This window comes from Neoarius graeffei, chromosome 14, assembly GCF_027579695.1.
Source record: "Neoarius graeffei isolate fNeoGra1 chromosome 14, fNeoGra1.pri, whole genome shotgun sequence".
Classification (NCBI taxonomy): domain Eukaryota; kingdom Metazoa; phylum Chordata; class Actinopteri; order Siluriformes; family Ariidae; genus Neoarius; species Neoarius graeffei.
Genome location: NC_083582.1, coordinates 25,280,229 through 25,299,340, shown reverse-complemented (window position 1 = coordinate 25,299,340; position 19,112 = coordinate 25,280,229). Strand labels below are relative to the sequence as shown.

Here is a 19,112-nt window from a genome sequence, read left to right as displayed (position 1 = left end):
GTATTTTAGTTATTCATGTGTGAAGTCACGGTCATCAATTTGCAGATCATTTAGTACTTTAGCCAAGTCTTCTTCTGGAATCTCACTAGAAGCAGAAACTGGTCCACCCTAAGGACAGAATACCCAGACACAAACAGGACAACGTAGTGTATACAATTCAGTGCAGTGAGGAATGCACGGACTCATATATTGGGGAAACTAAACAACCGCTCCACAGGCGTATGGCTCAACACAGGAGAGCCAGTTCCTCAGGCCAGGACTCTACTGTCTACCTTCATCTTAACAACAAAGGACACTCATTTCAGGATTGCAACGTACGCATTTTAGCCAGAGAGGATCGTTGGTATGAGCGAGGAGTTAAAGAAGCCATTTTTGTCAACCTGGAACGGCCATCACTGAACAGAGGTGGGGGTCTAAGACATCATTTATCAGCCACCTACAATGCAGTCCTTGGCACACTTCCCAAACAACTGAATGCACACCAAAACCCAGCTGTTTTCAGTGACTCACAAGAGGACAGAGAGAATCAGCATTCCATTGATCACCTTAACGGGCAATCCATTGATCACCCTAACAACTCTCGAGGCCGTTCACATCCAGCCCCCAGTGACCCACACCAACAGGGTGACTCAACGACACCTTAGATGAGCTTTTCATCCATGAGAGGATATATACCTGATACTCCCTACTAGTCAGACGGAACTGAAGAAGCCTTTTGGATGAGAGGTGAAACGTCTTCAAGAATCTTCAAGCAAGTCCAGTTGCTCTCTCTTACCACCCACAGGTTTCCATTGAAGTTGACAGTTAGGATCCTCTCCGCGAGTGCCTTTTCAGCACTATTGCTCACTACAATTCCAACTCCTCCTGAAGAAGTTGCATTGGCATTTCTCCATGCACTGGTTGTAATTAGAGTACATTTTTCAAGATGCATCAGAACTAGGTCTTCATGTACAATTTTGTGGTCTGTGATTCCTAGTATACTCACTTGGCCCTTGTTGAAATTGTGTTCAAGTAGTTTGCTTTTTGTTCTCAGTGTTCTGACATTAAGGGTTGCTATCATTAGATATGTTTTACAGTTTAGTAGAGAGTTTTTCCTTCTGTTCTTGCAATGATTCACTTCCCTCCTAACAGGGTCTGAGGAAGCGTCTTCACCATTCCTGCCAACTGCAGTACTTGCTTGAACATCAGGATGATTATTTGCACGGGCTTGAACCCTGGTGCTGTTTAGTTGTGTTTCCATTGTAGGGTTTTGGTTGCGCATGGTTAGTCAACATGGGGTGCTACTCCACATCTTGCTCTACAGTTCTCCCCTGACTAGAGCATTTATGCTATCCCATTGTCCAGATATGGATCCTCTGCAATACCACTTTGTTTCAAGAGCCATTGCATCAGTCTGTGGGTACATGCCTCTTGAACTACTGCTTACCATAGATCTAGCAGGATTTTTATTGAGGTTTACTCCTCTAGATCCACTGTATTCTGTTCTAAACAGGGGCACCTCGTGAAGGATGTGGCTCTTCACCATGCACAGTGGTCTTGAGTGTGGAGAGGCTATGGGCTTGCACATCACACACCCCTGCCTATTGGTAGTCTACCTCTCCCTTGTCTCTTAAAGTCCAAGTGGAACTGTAATCTAGATGGAACTAAAATCTGGGAGGGACTAAGGTCCTATTGGGACTGTTGCTAAACTAGCAACCCAACTAACCCCCTATGTTAATAATGTTAATAATAGGGGAAATTTGTCTGTGAAGATTCTCAGTAATCCAGGTCATAGTAAACCGTGGGTGGTAAAAGAGAGCAACTGGACTTGCTTGAAGATTCTTGAAGGCGTTTTACCTCTCATCCGAAAGGCTTCTTCAGTTCTGTCTGACTAATAGGGAGTATCAGATATTTATCCTCTCATAAATGTTTTTTAAAGGTTTTTGTCAACCTGGAATAGCCATCACTGAACAGAGGTGGTGGTCTAAGACACCATTTATCAGCCACCTACAATGCAGTCCTTGGCACACTTCCCAAACAACTGAATGCACACCAAAACCCAGCTGTTTTCAGTGACTCAGAGGAGGACAGAGAGATCCAACAACCCATTGATCACCCCAACGACACTCTAGGCTGTTCACACCCAGCCCCCAGTGACCCACACCAACAGGATGATTCAACGATACCTTAGGATTGTTTTTCATCCATGAGAGGATAAATACCTGATACTCCCTATTAGTCAGACAGAACTGAAGAAGCCTTTCGGATGAGAGGTGAAATGTCTTCAAGAATCTTCAAGAAAGTCCAGTTGCTCTCTTTTACCACCCACAATAGGGGAAATTGCACATTATTTTATAAATCCTGATCTACTTTTCTTTTGCAGTAACAAACTGCACACAAATTACAGGTGTGTGAATGAGCAGCCTAGTTTACTGTTTCTCACCTACATATCTCTGTGCTTGTAGTGTAGCTATTTGTCTAATACCTTTCAAATAGAAGCAGAAAAAATGCATTACACAGTTTTCCTAGGGACATCATATTCTACCCTCTGAAGAATCGCCACCATAACATGGTGGAGGGATTTGGGTGTCCTGGGACCCTGGGAGCTGTGTTGTCAGGGGCATTAGCCCCTGGTAGGGTCTCCCAAGGCAAATTGGTTCCAGGGGAGGGGCCAGACTAAGAGTGATTGAAGACTCCGATGAAACGGCAAAGAAGGAGCTGTAGCATCTCTCCCGGGAGTGTGAAACTGGGGCCTCCTCCTGGAGCCAGACCTGGGAGGGGAGCTCGTGAGTGAGCATCTGGTGGCCGGGCCTTAGCCCATGAGGTCCGGCTGGGCACAGCCCGAAGAAATTACATGGAGCCGCTGCCATGTGGGCTCACCACCTGCAAGGACAGGCACTGGGGTCGGGTGCATTGTGAGCCAGGTGGCAGGCAAAGGTGGGAGCCTGGGCATGCTGAACCTCAGCAGCGCAGACTAGTGATTGGGATGTGGAACATCACCTCTCTGGTGGGGAAGGAACTGGAGCTGGTGTGGGAGGTGGAGCGGTACTAACTAGATATAGTTAGGCTTACTTCCATGCATAGCACTGGTTCTGGAACCAAACTGCTGGAGAGGGGGTGGACTCTCTCCTTTTCTGGAGTTGCCCAGGGTGAGAGGTGCTGGGCAGGTGTAGGGATACTCACGAGTCCCTGGTTGAGCGCTGCTGTGTTGGAGTTCTCCCCGGAGAACGAGAGGGTCGCCTCTATGTGACTGCAAGTTGCTGAGAGGAAAACTGTGACTGTTTGTGCTTATGTACCAAACAGCAGTGCAGAGTATTTAGCCTTCTTGGAGTCACTGGGTGGTGTCCTGGAAGGGGTGCCGACTGGGGACTCCATAGTGTTTCTGGGGGACTTCAGCACTCACGTAGGCAATGATGGAGAAACCTGGAGGGGAGTGATTGGGAGGAACGGCCTGCCTGATCTAAACCTGAGCAGTATTTTATTGTTGGACTTTTGTGCTTGTCATGGATTGGCCATTACAAACACCATGTTTGAGTATAAGGTGGTTCATAAGTGTACCTGGTACCAGAACACCTTGGGCCAAAGATTGATGATCGACTTGGTGGCCATATCATTAGATCTGCGGCCATATGTCTTGGACACTCAGGTGAATCAGCTATCAACTGATCACCACCTGGTGGTGAGTTGGATGAGATCATGGGGAGGCTGCCGGACAGACTTGGCAAACCCAAGCATGTAGTGAGGGTGAACTAGGAACGTCTGGCAGAGTTCTCTGTTCATGAGGTCTTCAATTTCCACCTCTGGAAGAGCTTTTTGTGCATCCTGGGGGAGGTTGGAGACATGGAATCCAGCTGGTAGGAGCTGTGTCTGAAAGGTCCTCGGCGCCAGTTGTGGTGGTAACCTAAAAACCCGCTGGTGGACACCGGCAGTGAAGGAAACCATCAAGCTGAAGAAAAAGGCCTTTCGGGCTTGGTTGGCCCAGGGGTCCCTTGAGGCAGCAGGCAGGTACCAGGAGGCCAGGAGGGCTGCAGCTTCAGCAATTGCTGAAGCAAAAATCTAGGTGTAGGAGGAGTTTGGGGAGGACATCGAGCCATTCGGCGACTCAGGAAAGGGAAGCAGGGCTTGCTTCAGGATGTGTGCAGCCAGGGAGAAGAACTGCTGACCCAAACTGGGGATACTTTCGGGTGGTGGAAGGAGCACTTTGAGGAACTTCTGAATCCGTCCTACATGTCCTCCATGGAGGAGGTGGAGTCTGATGACTCTGGGGAAGCTTCACCCATATCTCTGGCAGAGGTCACTGAGGCAGTCAGGAAGCTCCCCAGTGGCAAGGTGCCAGGGGTGGAGGAGATTCGCCTTGAGATGCTGAAGGCTCTGGACATTGTTGGGCTGTCTTAGCTGACATGCCTCTTCAGTGTCACATGGAAGTCGGGTACAGTGCCTGTGGAGTGACAGACCGGGTTGGTGGTTCCTCTTTTCAAAAAGGGAGACCGGAGAGTGTGCTCCAATTATAGGGGTATCACACTGCTCAGCCTCCCTGGGAAAGTTTATTCCAGGGTGCTGGAAAGGAGGCTCTGACCGATTGTCGAACCTCAGATTTAGGAGGAGCAATGCGGATTCCATCCTGGCTGTAGAATGGTGGACCAGCTCTTTACCCTGGCAGGGTTGTTGGGTGGTTCATGGGAGTATGACCAGCCAGTCTACATGTGTTTTGTAGATTTGGAAAAGGCTTATGACCGTGTCCTCCAGGGGCTCTTGTGGGGGGCACTGTGGGAGTATGGGGTATCGGGGCTGTTGCTACGAGCCATTCAGTCCTTGTACAACCAAAGTGTGAGCTATGTCCAAATTCTCGGCACAAAGTCAGATACATTCCTGGTGGGTGTTGGACTCTGCCAAGGCTGCCCCTTGTCGCTAATTCTGTTTGTGATATTCATGAATGGGATCTCAAGGCGCAGCAGGGGTGAGGAGGGTGTCTGGTCTGGGAACCTCAGAATTGCATCTCTGCTCTTTGTTACTTTGTTACTTTGGTTCCAGCTCTCTGCAGGTCATTCACTAGGTCCCCCCGTGTGGTTCTGGGATTTTTGCTCACCGTTCTTGTGATCATTTTGACCCCACAGGGTGAGATCTTGCATGGAGCCCCAGATCAAGGGAGATTATCAGTGGTCTTGTATGTCTTCCATTTTCTAATAATTGCTCCCACAGTTGATTTCTTCACACCAAGCTCCTTACCTATTGCAGATTCAGTCTTCCCAGCCTGGTGCAGGTCTACAATTTTGTTTCTGGTGTCCTTTACAGCTCTTTGGTCTTGGCCATAGTGGAGTTTAGAGTGTGACTGTTTGAGGTTGTGGACAGGTGTCTTTTATACTGATAACGAGTTCAAACAGGTGCCATTAATACAGGTAACGAGTGGAGGACAGAGGAAACTCTTAAAGAAGTTGTTACAGGTCTGTGAGAGCCAGAAATCTTGCTTGTTTGTAGGTGACCAAATACTTATTTTACAGAGGAATTTACCAATTAATTCATTAAAAATCCTACAATGTGATTTCCTGGATTCTTTCCCCCATTCTGTCTCTCATAGTTGAAGTGTACCTATGATGAAAATTACAGGCCTCTCTCATCTTTTTAAGTGGGAGAACTTGCACAATTGGTGGCTGACTAAATACTTTTTTGCCCCACTGTAGAGTGTTTATACTGTGTATATTGTCTGAGTGTTTAGTCTGTCTTGTTCTTATCTAGTGTTTATACTGTTTATTTATACTGTTTATATTGTTTGAGTGTTTAGTCTGTCTAGTTCCTATCTAGAGTGTTTATACTGTTTATATTGTTTGTTTTTTTCAATTATTCTATTTTTATTTATTGCATTGCCAGTTTGCACCGTGGGTCAGAGAGGACTGATATTTCATCTGTGCTGTATTTCGAGCATGTATAGCATATTTGACAATAAAGTTGGCTTGACTTGACTTAATAGCCTTTCTCTCACTCTCATACAACCAAATTCCAAAAAAGGTGGGACGCTGTATAAACTGTAAATAAAAATAGAATGCGATCATTTGCAAATCAAATAATGTGTTTCATTGGAAATAGTACACAAACATCGTATCAAATGTTGAAACTGAGAAAATTTTTTTTTTAATATATGCTCATTTTGAATTTGATATCAGCAACACGTTTCAAAAAAGGTGGGATGGGGCAGGTTTACCACTTTGTTGCGTCACCTCTTCTTTTAACAAAACTCTAGAAATGTTTGGGGTCTTTGGAGACCAATTGCTGTAGTTTTGAAAGAGAAATGTTGTCCCATTCTTGCCTGATATACAATTTCAGTTGCTCAACAGTTCGGGGTCTCCTTTGTCATATTTAGCGCTTCATAATGCACCAAATGTTTTAAATGGGAAACAGGTCTGAACTGAAGGCAGGCCAGTTTAGCACCCAGATTCTTTTACGATGGAGCCATGCAGTTTTATTATTTTTTTTTTAAATTTAGTTTTTATTGAACAATGAAGAAAAACGAACAAAAACAAACAAACAAACAAAAGAATCATTACAGAGACCAGACATTTACATTTACAAATATACACAAATAGACATAGATAAAAACAAGTAGTGCTTATTCATTCTCTCTTTGGGATATCCATTCAGTCCATAATTTCACAAATTTCTTCATTAGTAATCGGTGTGAAAAAGTGATTTTCTCCATCAAGTATATATCGTTGATTATATCAGTCCATTCTGCTGTTGTGGGTGTGTCTGATTGCAACCAGTGTCTTGTAATAGATTTTCTGCCAGCAGATATCAGAATACCAAACAAATATCTGTTAAGCTGTATTTCTTGGTCTGTGTGAAAAGCAGTATCTCTTAACACAAAGATGTTGAATTCAAAAGGTATGGTTAGATCAAATATGTTTTCCATCTGTTCGTGTATCTTTGACCAGAACTGTCTGATTACTGGGCAATCCCAAAATATATGCCAATGATTGGCCTCCTGATTTCCGCATAGTCTCCAGCAAGTAGCATTCCCTGATGAGATGTGTGTTTTCTGTTTTGGGGTGATAAAAAATCTAACCAAACATTTCCATCCAAACTCTCTCCAGGTATAAGAATTGGTACATTTCCATTGGAATTCACAACAATTAAACCATTCTTCCTCTGACATCACCCGGCCACTTTCTACTTCCCATTTATTCTTAATATATTCTGTAGAGTCAGTTTGTTTAGACATAAAAGCTTGGTATAGTTTTGATATGAGACCTTTGTTCAAGGGGAAGTAGGCTCCTACTAGAACAACCTTGATTACTGGATCATCAGTATCTATATGTTTTTTAATGTCTTGATCAAAATAATGGCGTAACTGTAGGTATCTGTAGAAGTCTTGTCTTCCTAGGCCATGTTTTTCTTGCAGTGTTTGAAAATCTTTCAGAGTCCCTTTTTCCATTATAGAGTAGAATGTTGTTATACCATGGGTTATCCACATCCTGAATCTATCATCTAGTTTGTTTGGTTTAAAATTTGGGTCAAAAGCACACCATCTGAGTATCCTAAGTTTTTCATGCAAGTGATAGTCCTCTTTTACACAGTTCCATATTTTAAGTTGAAATTTTATCCATGGGTTTTTGATCGTATTTATGAACTTTTTCAAGTCTGAATTACCTAGTACTGAATCTATGGGGGGGTTCTTTATCAATGAGGATTCTATGTCCTTCCATCTAGCAAAATAGTGTTGGTTACACAGAGTCAGAAGAACTTTAATCTGAGAGGAGAGGAAGTATTGTTTCAAGTTCGGCACAGCCAAACCTCCTTTTTTCTTTGTCAGCTGTAAGGTTTTATACCTAACTCTTGGTTTTTTACCCTGCCAAATGAATCTAGAGATCATTTTATCCCATTCAGAAAATTGTTTGGCAGAAATCTCTACAGGCAGGGATTGAAACAGAAACAGAAGCCTTGGGAGAATGTTCATTTTCACAGATTCAACCCTTTGAATAAGACTCAGGAATGGATTAGTGTTCCATCTCTGTATGTCAGATTTTATCCTAGACACCAGAGGATCATAATTGATTTTAGCAAGTAATGACATATCTTTAGATATCAGCACTCCCAGATATTTCAATGTTGTCTGATCCCATCTCAGTGAGAATGTGTCTTTAATTTGTCTTGGAGGGATATAATTAAATGTAAAAATTTGTGTTTTAAGAATATTAAGCTTGTATCCTGAATATTTTCCAAAGGTATCTAGAAGTTTAAATAGTTCAGGAAGTGAGTTAGTGGGTTCTTCTAAACAAAGAAGTACATCGTCTGCATACAACACAACCTTATGTTGATCTCCATTTATTGATATTCCTTTAATGCATTCAGACTGTCTTAACCACTGGGCAAGGGGTTCTATGTAAATTGCAAAAAGTAGTGGGGACAGTCCACATCCTTGCCTTGTACCTCGTTCTAAATTGATCCTAACGTTATTCTTAAATTGTTGCACTGTTTGCCCATGCAGTATTTCACATAGCAGTGAACCCCTCCCCATTTTTACTTCTGAGAGACTCGGCCTCTCTGGGATGCTCTTTTTTTACCCAATCATGTTACTGACCTGTTGCCAATTAACCAAATTAGGTTTTTTTAGCATTACCCAACTTTTTCAGTCTTTTTTTGCCCCTGTCCCAACTTTTCTGAAATATGTCGCGCGCGCGTGTGTATTTACTGTAAGTTGTTCCACGAAATCAAGTCATATATGAGCTGATAGCCAATGAGCCAACGCGATTGCTCATATCCACTGAGTGTCTGTCTATCTATCTATCTATCTATCTATCTATCTATCTATCTATCTATCTATCTATCTATCTATCTATCTATCTATCTAAATAAAAAAGTGTGTGTGTATATATATATATATATATATATATATATATATATATATATATCTTAAAAACGTTTCTGTTCTTTAGAGCACAAACTGAGCTGTTTTTTCTGGCGCAGAAAATTGTAACAAAACTGCTTGAAACACAAATAGAGAGAGAGAGAGAGAGAATATCAGCGTGAAGGGTCATGAGGAAGAGAGGAGTGGAGATACTCGTGCAAGCAACATGTTTGTGCGATCAGAATTATTTTGCAGGAGAAACTGAAATGAAGAGGAGTAGGAAGTGATTCGAGGCAGAAAAGTGCATGGCCCTTAGACACCATAGACGGAGATGTCTGAATTTGCGCTGGAAAGAAGTTCAAAACCGTCACACCCCTGTTCCACCGTGACACTTGTCCCTTTTATACAGATGTTGATTCTGGCTCTGTTCCTACCAGTCGTTGCAGCCTCAGAGGCGGAACAACACAGCCCCCCCCCCATTCCACATTTGGACATGTTACACAGAACGCAAGGTGAAATAAAGACAAGAGTTCATCCTTGAACAGGCTGCATAATAGGGGTTTATGTTGCCAAGTTCTCACCAATTCACCATAATTCCGGAATTGGGAATTTTCTCGTTGTCTAAGACACACAGACGTTCCCCTACAGAAAAACCAAAAAGTTCTGCTTGATTCAGATGCATATAAACAAAACCAAAAAATCTCATCGCTGGTCTGTCTTTTGTTTCCAAAAATCTCTTGTGGTGCAGCTTCTAAAAGCCAAAACTCCTTCTTTCACCCACTGGCATTGGATGAGGTGGTGATGGATGAACACGCCATCCAATGAACAGTCTTCACTCTAAAAGTCTAAAAGACTTTGCACAGGGAAAATAGTGCCCTTGCATGTAACAAGGTACCATCAACCAATCTCACCATATTAAGTGTTGCCATAAAATACATTTATGAGAGTACTACTGAATTATTAAAATAGCATGTTAGTAATGTTATCATAAAAAAGAAAAAGAGGAAATTACAATTTATCTTATAAAACCTGTGTAATGGCCTTCTGCATTGGGATAATGAGGAACTGGGAGACAGGCTTCAAGAATAGGTGTGTCTCATTTAGGGCTGCACAATATATCGAAAAAGTATCGATATCGCGATATCATAGTTTGCGATACACATACCGCAAAAATTACTTAAATTTCGATAAAAGGCACATTTTTCTGTGCCGTCCAATCACATTTGAATGTCAACAAGCGCCGCGGGATAACTCCGCCCCCTATTGCAAAACAAGTAAAAGCCTCGTGGTGATGGCGGAAGGCGGGAGCAAGTGTGGTGAGACAAACTTGTGTGAGGAGGAACTGGTTTCCAAAAAAAAAAAAATGCACGTCTGCTATTTGGAAGTACTTTGGATTCAGGAGGGGTGATGTACTGCAAACTCAGGTACTTTGCAAGACATGTACCTGTAAAACAGTGGTGGGGCGGCTCACTGGGACAAACACTGCTGTACAGAAGCATAAAAACATAAAACCGCGCTCTCTCTCACTCTCTCTCTCACACACACACACACACACACACACACACACACACACACTACCTCTCACTCTCTCACACACACACACACACTACCGCTCGCTCACTCACACACACTACCGCTCTCATTCTCTCTCACACACACACACACACACACACACACACACACACACTACCGCTCGCTCACTCACACACACTACCGCTCTCACTCTCTCTCACACACACACACACACACACACACTACCGCTCGCTCACTCACACACGCTACCGCTCTCTCTCTCTCTCACACACACACCCACACACACACACCACTGCTCTCTCACCCGCATGTGTTATTAACAGATTGTGTTTGAGTTTATGGTGAATCTGTGTCGCTCACTTTCATCTCCCGGGAACCGCTGAAATTGCCATTTTGAATGCTTTATGTTAATGTAATGTCGTTTTCAGTTTTTTGTTTACTTCAACTTAAGACATTTTCTGCTGCGCTCACAAAAATTAAGAGATTTAAAGATGATTGATGGACACCATTGCAGGTGTAGCCATGTTTTTCCAATAAAAAATAATGTTGGAATGGAAGCGATGCATTGGGTGTTTTTTTTAAACGCTAGATACAGGGCAGAATGGCGAGTAGAGGTAAGAAAAACATTATATATTTAATTATCGTGATACATATCGATATCGAGATATTCAGTCATGTTATCGAATATTGCATATTTTTCTGATATCGTGCAGCCCTAGTCTCATTCAATGACTGCAAATCTCACCCACACACATACACACTCACAGTGCTGGGCGGTTCAGCTCTCTCTCTCGTAACTGACTGTCTGAAAGAAACACAGAGATGCACATTAATAGACAGACAGTAATTAGACACAGGTATAATTCATCACGTTACCTGCTGGTTCAACCTGATGCCTCACCATTCACAGCCAACCCTCGACCACACCCCCACTGACACATACTCCCACTGCCCAACTCAGGCCAGGGAGATGTCTGGCCTACAGCTGACTCCCCCTCTGGTGGGAGAGGTAATCTGCCACCACCATCTGCATCCCTGGCCTGTGGACCACCTCAAATTTAAAGGACTGAAGTGAGTGAGCTCTAAATTTGTGTTGGCATCCTTCATGTAGTAGAGCCACTGGAGTGGGGCATAGTCAGAGCACAGGGTGAAAGGGCGTCCAGAGCATGAGGACCGCCCACTTGATGGACGAACACTCCTCCTCTATGATGCTGTATTTTGACTCTCACGTTGAGAACTTACAGCTCATGTACAGTACCGGGTGCTCCCCCCCTTCCACCACCTGGAACAAAACTGCCCCAGCCCTCTGTCCGATGTGTTGGTCTGTAAAACAAAAGGGAGAGAAAAGTCAGGTGAATGCAACAGCAAGCCCCCACACAAAAGCACTTTAATTTGAGCAAAAGCCCATTTACATGGCTCTGTCCACTCGACCAGATCTGGTGCCCTCTTTTTAGTGAGGTCAGTCAGTGGGCTGGTGATGTCTGAAAAATTAGGCACAAACTGACTAAAATAGCCAGCCAGCCCCAGGAACAGCCTCACCCTGTTTTTGGTCTGAAGTCTCGGGCAGGCCACAGTTGCTGCAGTCTTATCAATTTGGGGATGCACCTACCCATGACCCAAGTGGAAGCCCAGATACTTTACTTCCACCCACCCAATTGCGCACGTCTTTGGGTTTGCTGTGAGCTTCGTGTACCTCAGCAACCTCATGACAGCCCTTCGATGTTGTAAATGCCGCTGCCAATCATAACTATAACTAATGTCATCTAAGTAGGCAGTGGCATATGTGCTGTGGGGGCAAAGGATTCTGTCCATGAGATGCAGAAATGTCGCTGGGACCCCAAAACAACCCAGATGGAAGGGTGACAAATTGGTGTAAACCAAATGTAGTGGAAAAGGCTGGTTTTTTTCATCATCAGATTTTCACACGAGTCCTAAAAGTAGATAAAGAGAACCCAGTTAAACAAATGAGACAAAAATATTATACTTGGTCATTTATTTATTGAGGAAAATTATCTAATATTACATATCTGTGAGTGGCAAAAGTATGTGAACCTTTGCTTTCAGTATCTGGTGTGACACCCTTGTGCAGCAATAACTGCAACTAAACGTTTCCGGTAACTGTTGATCAGTCCTGCACACCGGCTTGGAGGAATTTTAGCTCATTCCTCCGTACAGAACAGCTTCAACTCTGGGATGTTGGGTGGGTTTCCTCACATGAACTGTTTGCTTCAGGTCCTTCTGCAACATTTCGATTGGCTTAAGGTCAGGACTTTGACTTGGCCATTCCAAAACATTAACTTTATTCTTCTTTAACCATTCTTTGGTAGAACGACTTGTGTGCTTAGGGTTGTTGTCTTGCTGCATGACCCACCTTCTCTTGAGATTCAGTTCGTGGACAGATGTCCTGACATTTTCCTTCAGAATTCGCTGGTATAATTCAGAATTCATTGTTCCATCAATGATGGCAAGCCATCCTGGCCCAGATGCAGCAAAACAGGCCTAAACCATGATACTACCACCACCACCATGTTTCACAGATGGGAGAAGGTTCTTATGCTGGAGTGCAGTGTTTTCTTTTCTCCTAACATAACGCTTCTCATCTAAACCAAAAAGTTCTATTTTGTTCTCATCCGTCCACAAAACATTTTTCCAATAGCCTTCTGGCTTGTCCACATGATCTTCAGCAAACTGCAGATGAGCAGCAGTGTTCTTTTTGGAGAGCAGTGGCTTTCTCCTTGCAACCCAGCCGTACACACCATTGTTGTTCAGTGTTCTCTTGATGGTGGACTCACGAACATTAACATTAGCCAATGTGAGAGAGGCCTTCAGTTGCTTAGAAGTTACCCTGGGGTCCTTTGTGACCTCGCCGACTATTACACTCCTTGCTCTTAGAGTGATCTTAGTTGGTCGACCACTCCTGGGGAGGGTAACAACGGTCTTAAATTTCCTCCATTTGTACACAATCTGTCTGACTGTGGATTGGTGGACTCCAGACTCTTTAGAGATGGTTTTGTAACCTTTTCCAGCCTGATGAGCATCAGCAACGCTTTTTCTGAGGTCCTCAGAAATCTCCTTTGTTCGTGCCATGATTCACTTCCATAAACATGTGTTATGAAGATCAGCTTTGATAGATCCCTGTTCTTTCAATAAAACAGGGTGCCCACTCACACCTGATTGTCATCCCATTCATTGAAAACACCTGACTCTAATTTCTCCTTCAAATTAACTGCTAATCCTAGAGGTTCACATACTTTTGCCACTCACAGATATGTAATTTTGGATCATTTTCCTCAATAAATGACAGAGTATAATATTTTCATCTCATTTGTTTAACTGGGTTCTCTTTATTTTTAGGACTTGTGTGAAAATCTGATGATGTTTCAGGTCATATTTATGCAGAAATATCGAAAATTCTAAAGGGTTCTCAAACTTTCAAGCACCATTGTATGTGCAGAGATATTGTGAAGAGGCACTGCTTCCAGGTATCACGTTGCATAATCCACTATGACTAATACAAAGCAATACTCTCTTGCAGATCAATCTAATGGCTCAATGGAGATGCATCCCAATTCTTTCAAAAGGGATCTCGATTAATAGTAATGGGCACAATGGCACCTTTGGCGTGGCCGCTGGGTTTACCAGCTGGCATTCACGACAAGCCACACACCACACGCACACCATCAGCGTGAATCCCGGGCCAGTAGAAGCAGGCCATGAGATGAATTAGTGTTTTTATCCTGATCTAAATGCCCAGCCATAGGATTCTGATGAGACGCATGAAACAAGAGTTCCCTACAGCTCTTTGGCACCAACAACTGTGTTGTTTCTTCCTTTGCTTGAGTGTCCTGTGTCACTTGATATAGACTATCCTTAATAATAGAAAAATACGGGTAGGACAGTGTAACATTAGGCTGGAGGTTTTGACCATTGATTACTCTCACTTGGTCAGAAGCGTGCCTCAGAGTCTCATCTCGTGTCTGTTCTCGTGAGAAATACAACCCCGATTCCAAAAAAGTTGGGACAAAGTACAAATTGTAAATAAAAACGGAATGCAATAATTTACAAATCTCAAAAACTGATATTCTATTCACAATAGAACATAGACAACATATCAAATGTCAAAAGTGAGACATTTTGAAATTTCATGCCAAATATTGGCTCATTTGAAATTTCACGACAGCAACACATCTCAAAAAAGTTGGGACAGAGGCAATAAGGGGCTGGAAAAGTTAAAGGTACAAAAAAGGAACAGCTGGAGGACTAAATTGCAACTCATTAGGTCAATTGGCAATAAGGCATTAACATGACTGTGTATAAAAAGAGCATCTTGGAGTGTCAGTGGCTCTCAGAAGTAAAGATGGGAAGAGAATCACCAATCCCCCTAATTCTGCGCCAACAAATAGTGGAGCAATATCAGAAAGGAGTTCAACAGTGTAAAATTGCAAAGAGTTTGAACATATCATCATCTACAGTGCATAATATCATCAAAAGATTCAGAGAATCTGGAAGAATCTCTGTGCGTAAGGGTCAAGGCCGGAAAACCATACTGGGTGCCCGTGATCATCTGGCCCTTAGACGGCACTGCATCACATGCTTCTGTATTGGAAATCACAAAATGGGCTCAGGAATATTTCCAGAGAACATTATCTGTGAACGCAATTCACTGTGCCATCCGCCGTTGCCAGCTAAAACTCTATAGTTCAAAGAAGAAGCCATATCTAAACATGATCCAGAAGCGCAGATGTCTTCTCTGGGCCAAGACTCATTTAAAATGGACTGTGGCAAAGTGGAAAACTGTTCTGTGGTCAGACAAATCAAAATTTGAAGTTCTTTATGGAAATTAGGGATGCCGTGTCATTCGGTCTAAAGAAGAGAAGGACGACCCAAGTTTTTATCAGCGCTCAGTTCAGAAGCCTGCATCTCTGATGGCATGGGGTTGCTTTAGTGCATGTGGCATGAGCAGCTTACACATCTGGAAAGACACCATCAATGCTGAAAGGTATATCCAGGTTCTAGAGCAACATATGCTCCCATCCAGACGACGGCTCTTTCAGGGAAGACCTTGCATTTTCCAACATGATAATGCTAAACCACATACTGCATCAATTACAGCATCATGGCTGCGTAGAAGACGGGTCCGGGTACTGAACTGGCCAGCCTGCAGTCCAGATCTTTCACCCATAGAAAACATTTGGCGCATCATAAAACGGAAGATACGACAAAAAAGACTTAAGACAGTTGAGCAACTAGAATCCTACGTTAGACAAGAATGGGTTAACATTCCTATCCCTAAACTTGAGCAACTTGTCTCCTCAGTCCCCAGACGTTTACAGACTGTTGTAAAGAGAAAAGGGGATGTCTCACAGTGGTAAACATGGCCTTGTCCCAACTTTTTTGAGATGTGTTGTTGTTATGAAGTTTAAAATCACCTAATTTTTCTCTTTAAATGATACATTTTCTCAGTTTAAACATTTGATATGTCATCTATGTTCTATTCTGAATAAAATATGGAATTTTGAAACTTCCACATCATTGCATTCCGTTTTTATTTACAATTTGTACTTTGTCCCAACTTTTTTGGAATCGGGGTTGTACGTGGGATTCTCCAAAGAGAGAGAAGGAGCGGTGCCCTCCCTCTCTTCATATCCTCATGATGCAGAGCTGATGTGGATGGCTTTGGGACCGGCTCCCCAGCCATCATTGCTGAGGAATTCCCCCATGATGTGCTATTGCAGGACCCATCCACTATTAACTCAATGTTTTAAACCCTGGCCAATCTGTCCCCAGGATAAGCAGATGGGTGAGGCTTGGACTAACTGCTGCCTCCACACTGTTTTTCACTCAGGAGATGAATGGTGATGGGCATTAGTGGATTTGTGAACATCCCCGTGTGCACACTTCACCTTCCTCAATTGTGCATTTCCTAGTGCTCCACATTGAATCAGGCTTTGATGCATGGAAGTTTGATTACAACCAAAATCCACTAAAGCCCTTAAATACTCACAGAGATGTGGTACATTCCTGCTCGATCGAGGGAAGCCCGTGGTGCATCAGGAATGTGAATCAGAATCCCCACCTCTGCGAAAGTACTGATTCCGGGACGTCCTAGCCTTCCTGCCGCGCCAACAGACATGCCTAGAGTTGCTCCCAGTTTTTGTGGGCATGGATGGGTCCACCTATGCAGAGAGAGTAGGTTACTGGCAGCACAGACACGGAAGGAGAAGAGGGTGAGGAGACATGAGGGAAGACGCGAGTTCGGGGAGCGGGTTTCGGTGGAATTTGCCCATTTCCACAGAGCTGGAGTAGGGAAGGGGTGAGGAGAGGGCTGGGGAGAGAGTGGGAAACGAGAGGGAGAGAGAGAAAGAAGCTGCAAGAGTTCCTGCTCTTGGAAATGCTGTCAGTTGATCCTCTGCCAACTGGGCCGCTTCCTCCAGTGACGCCACACAGTGACACTGGATCCATAGCAACATCTCGCTCGGCAGTTGCGAGATGAACTGCTGCAGTGCCACTCAACCTATGATGTCCTCAGCATCACACTCACCAGTCAGCAACCACCATTGGCCAGCAACCACCATCGGCAGGCATCTTGTTGCTGTTGGGTGAAGGCAAATGGATGCAAAAGGACCTTTATGTCATCACGCGGAAATGCTGATGTTTGTCTGGTGCACAGCTGACCTGCTGCAGTATAGCTCACTTCAGGTCCAGGTACTCCAGCATGCTGGTGACAGGGAGCTGCCAAGCTGGACTCCCACTGTGAGTTTGGCCAAGAGCATTCCTCTGTGACATGCTCAAACAATTCAATGAATGTTTTTGGGTCATCCTGCAGCCCCGTCTTGACCAGGTGGACAAGGAAGTTGGCCACAGGAATGATTGCCAGAGTACCCACTAACTGGAACGGGCTTCTGATTGCCTGCTGGTCCTCGGCCTGGGCCTCGAGCAGAGCCTTGAATGGCTACCCCTGCTCCACGGACAGCTTGACGAGGTCTTGATGCTGGCTTTGGAGGTTGCTCTCTGACTGGTTTGGACTCCATGGTGGGTTTATTTCGCAGTCCTGGGTTTTGGCACCAGTGTAACAGCCTTCTGCATTGGGATAATGAGGAACTGGGACGCAGGCTTCAAGAATAGATATATTTTAATTTTTCTTTCACTTTTCAGTGACTACAAGTCTCATCTGCACACACACTCAAACACAAACAGTGCTGGGTGGTTCAGCTCTCTCATAACTGGCTGTCTGAAAGACATACAGACATATGTTAAAGGTGCCCTTCTACCAAAAACGTTTAATACTGGCTCTTTTTGAAATACTATAGTTCACTCCGAGTTGCATATGCATGCTGCATGTGAAAATGTAATTCTACTCCCATTCCCTGTATTAGCTTATGAAAGAAAACAGTCGGAAAAACGGGCAGATCAGAAAAAGCCATACAAAGTTACGTCACATTGAAAATTAGTATTCATGGCCTCACCCACCTTGGCTTGCGACCACCCACGGGAAGAAAGTTCAGATTTAAGCGCGAGGAGAGATAGAGCCCATCTCGTCAGTAGCTCACGAAGAGGACCTAACAGCAAGCTGAAAACATGTCTGGACAAGTTCGTGCCTGTGTTATTTGTGGCAATAACACATCAACGTTGCATTTCTTGTCCAAGATAGAAGAGCTGAAGAAGAAATGGTTGGAATTTATCTTTGGAACACCACCAGCGAAGTATAATGCAATGTTAGTACTGTGTTCTGATAATTTCAACCACAGTGACTTTTCAAACTTCGGTGCCTTCAGTAGTGGTTTTGCTTCGAGGTTGTTTTTAATACCTGGATCTGTAGTCAAGACGATCGACCACCAGCTCACAAGCTGTAAATAAAACATGAACTTTTTGTTCGAAGGTTTTTGTTGCAAAATAGCATGCATGACATGGTCACAAGCTAGGCAGGGATGAGAGTTTCCCGCTTTTCGGCGGATTTCCGCTTTTTCTGAGTAAAAAACGACTTTTTTATGTTATGCCAAATCTGTTGAGAATTTTTTTTATTAATTTCGGGGGGTTGGGGTATGTTCCTTCATGCTGTTCAAACTTTATTAACTCCAACGATGTTTACATATTATTTGTAAGTCGCCATCTTTAGTCTCATTTAAATCTCGTTGAATGTGATGTAAAATTCGTGTTATCTACATTGTTATTGGTCAAAACATCGATGTCGAGACCATAATAGCCAATCAAAACAGTTTTTACAAAGACACCCACATCCGCTTGTTCTTACCCACTGGAGGTAGTGTCACAATGCTGTTAGCCAATCAGAGGTAACACGTTTACTGATTGCTGTTAGCCAATCAGAGGTAATACGTTTACATGTCATGAATATTAATGAGTAAGAGCTGAAATCCTGTCGTTCTCCCACCACCCACTCCTCCACCAAACTAGAACAGCCTGAAACAGGAGAACCACAGCATTTTTTTCACCGAAACCGGCTCACAGGGCATTCATTCATACTAGAGACCACCGCACAATTAATGAAAAAACGATTCAAGGAGACCTTTAATAGATAGCCAGTAATTAGACACAGGTGTAACTTGTCACATGTTACCGGCTGGTTCAGCCTGACTCCTTGTTGTTCACAGCCAACGCTCAACTACACCTCCACTGCCACAATCTCATCTCATCTCATCTCATCTCATTATCTCTAGCCGCTTTATCCTGTTCTACAGGGTCGCAGGCAAGCTGGAGCCTATCCCAGCTGACTACGGGCGAAAGGCGGGGTACACCCTGGACA

At 43.7% G+C, this 19,112-nt stretch overlaps 1 protein-coding gene across 4 annotated transcripts in view; it reads left to right on the top strand.

Moving 5' to 3' along the window:
• Positions 1-19,112, top strand: part of lmf1 (lipase maturation factor 1) — a 136,908-nt gene that overhangs the window by 29,609 nt on the left and 88,187 nt on the right. Inside the window, exon 1 of one of the 4 annotated variants that reach the window (XM_060939470.1) lies at positions 9,960-10,242. The exons of the other annotated variants lie outside the window; for them this stretch is intronic. The gene's annotated coding sequence lies outside the window, so the exon portion shown is untranslated. Of the gene's footprint in view, positions 1-9,959; positions 10,243-19,112 lie in introns of those variants that run through there. 4 annotated transcript variants of the gene reach the window in all.